The sequence below is a fragment of the Phaenicophaeus curvirostris genome, chromosome 33 (assembly GCF_032191515.1).
Source record: "Phaenicophaeus curvirostris isolate KB17595 chromosome 33, BPBGC_Pcur_1.0, whole genome shotgun sequence".
In the NCBI taxonomy this organism is placed as follows: domain Eukaryota; kingdom Metazoa; phylum Chordata; class Aves; order Cuculiformes; family Cuculidae; genus Phaenicophaeus; species Phaenicophaeus curvirostris.
In genome coordinates, this window is record NC_091424.1 from 839,799 (window position 1) to 842,882 (window position 3,084).

Here is a 3,084-nt window from a genome sequence, read left to right on the forward strand (position 1 = left end):
AGAAGAGTTGAGTCATAGATGGGACTTAGAAGAGTCTTTTATAGAAGAGTCTGGTCAAAGAAGAGACAGGACTCAGAAGTCTTGGGTCATGACAGAGTCATAGAAAGGTCATATAAGCATCAGGTCATAGAAGAGTCAAGCCATAGAACTCTTAGGTCATCAAAGACCTGGGCCATAGAAGGGTTGGGTCATAGATTATTGAGGTCATAAAGCAGCTGGATCCTGGAAGAGTCAAGGCATAGAAGAATCTTAGAGTAGTCAAGTCATAGAAGGTTCAGAGAAGAGTTGGGTCATAGAAGGTTTGGTTCACAGAAGCCTCATGGTTTAGGGCTGTCTGCTAATAGAATGCTCAGATCATAGAGGATCCACGTCATAGAAGAGTCATAGAAGAGTGGGGTCGCAGAAGAGTTCAGTTGTTGAAGGTTTACAGAAGAGTTGGGTCACAGGAGGCTCCCAGGTTCCTCTGCAGAGCCTTCCTGTCCTCCACTAGACCAACACCCTCACACAATTTGGTGTCGTCTCCAAACTGACTGAAGGAGCACTTGATCCCCTCACCAAGATTGTGGATAAAGGTATTGAACAAGACTGGCCCCAAGACAGAGCCCTGGGGACACTGCTTGTGGCTGGCCACCAGTTGGATTGAGCTCCATTCTCCACAACACTCTGGGCTCGGCCATCCAGACAGTTTTCACCCAGTGCAGAGAATGCCTGCAACAGACACGAGCCACCAGCTTCTCCAGGAGAAAGCTGAGGGAGACGGTGTCAAAGGTGTTACTGGAGTCCAGTTTCTTACTATGCTGCTTCCTTCCAGACAGGCACATTGCACAGTTTATAAGTGTGCTTCTCTTTGCTTTCGCCACGCATCGGGAGATATTTTAATCTAACAGATGACTGAATATTTGCAAGCTACCTTAGAATGCACAAAATTGTTCAAATTAACCAATTGGTGCCATTTCACTTCAAGTCAGTTCCCAGAACACCATTTTTTTGAGCCACACTCCACAGCCATGTGGAGTTCATGAGGGAAAACCATCCAATTTCCATCAAACAGGAGCTCATGAAGGGACTTGGAGAGAGCCCTTAATCCAGCCACATCTTCCACCACCTCTCCCGCTCAGTGGTGTTCCAGGGTTCTCCACAGTTTCCTCTTTCTGCTTCCGCTTTTGCACAAAGCCAGGCAAGGTCTTTTCTCTTCCACCAGCTTCAGCTGTGGTTTTCTTGGTTCCATGGCATCAGGACTGCCTGCGGGCTGGGGGAGCTGCAGGGCCCATTTCATTTCGAGCTGCGTCTGGAGACTGTGGCCCTGGTTCCTCTGCAACAGGGACACCAGGGATGGGCTGGCTGGGGGCTGATAGTAGGCATGCCTGTGTTCCGGCAGGAGCAGTGGCTGCTAGGGTAGGGCCCATGGCAGGAGGGACGCCGGCAGGCTTTGCGAGGGTTCAGGGACCATTTCAATCACAACTGCGTCTGGAGGCTGAATTGCTGGTTCTGTTTCAGCATGGGCGCCAGGGATGGCCTGGGTGGGGAGCGATGGCTGTGGGGAGAGTGGGCGTGATGGTTCTCCAGGCAGGAGTGGTGGCTGCTCGGCTTGGGTCCAGCTCTCAGGGGTACTGTGGTGGATGGCTGGGCTGTCAGTGCATGAGGGGTGGCTGCTGGTTTCCATTGGGGCTTGTGAAGCTGCAGAGCGGATCCTGTGGAGAGAAAAGGCTGCTGAAGCCTCAGCTGCAGATGGAGGACAGGGACTCTCCTCCATGGCACGGACCTGGCACGGCTGCGCACCCCGAGCTGGGAGCTGCCAGCACAGTTTGGCCAAGGGGGACACCGGCACCTGATGGCACCACCGAGCAGGGGGATTCCTGCAGGCAGGTTCCCTGTCAGGAGCAGGCACTGGTGCACCTCTCACTTTCCAGGGCAAGCTCAGCCCCTGGTCTTTCCCATCCTGATCTGGCTTAGCCCACGCCTGTCACTCATGTCCAGGCAAGGTCTGCTTGAGCCAACCTTGGCTCTGGTCGGAGGGGGCTCCTGAGAAAAAGGCCCAAGCATTCAGATGCCAATTAAAGCACCCAACAGCAGCCAAAACCAGCTCTATTATCTCTGAAACCACCCTTGAAGCACTCTCAGGCGAATCCTACAATGCCTGCAGTCTCCACACCAATGAGTCTGAAGACCACTGGTTATATGCTTGAGGCCTCCAAAACCCATCCTGGGAGGTCTCTAGGCACTCTCCAGGGTGTTTGCAGATGAAATCACAGTGGTCACAGGCCAAGAAAGACTTTTTACAAAGGCCTGATGTGGCCGGACAAGGGGCATTGGCTTTGAACAAGAAGAGGGGAAATTTAGATTGGATGTAAGGAAGAAATATTTTACAATGAGGGTGGAAAGGAAGAAATATTTTACAAAGAGGGTGGCAAGGAGCTGGAACAGGTTTCCCAGAGAAGTTGTAGATGTCCCATGTCTGAAGTGTCCAAGGACAGGAACTTTGAGTTTAAAGTGAGGAAACTGATTCAGCTCTAGCTCAAACCAGAACAAACCAATGTGGACTAAGAGATGGAGATTGCCCAGAGCCTGGCTGAGATGGAGGTAATTTTCTTGCTCGCAGCCCGTGTTGGGCTGTGCTCTGCTCAGGGCACTGATAGCAGACTGGTACTGCAGCTCCTCCTGCTCCTAGCTTGCAGAGAGACAAGGTGTTCTCTCTTTCTCACTCTGCCCCAGGGCGAGGAGGCTTGGAGTGGGAAGAGACTGAGAAGGGGGAAAATCAGGACAAGTGGCTCAAATGGACCAAAGAGCAATTCCACAACTTATAGAACCTTGTTCAGCACTAAAACTGGGAGGGGAGCTTCTCCAAAGCAGCCATTGCTTGGACACTGGCTGGACGTCACTCTGCTGGTGGGACTGACCTCTTCTCCATCCCTGGTTTCATTTTTCTTCCCTCCACTTATGAAATTCGCTTTATCTTCACCCAGGAGTTTTGTTTTCTCACTTTTGCCCTTGTGATTGTCTCCCCCATCCTGCGAGGAGAGGGAGGAAGTGATTACATAAGGGTTTTGATATCGGTGGGGATCACCCCAAAAGACAATCACGCAG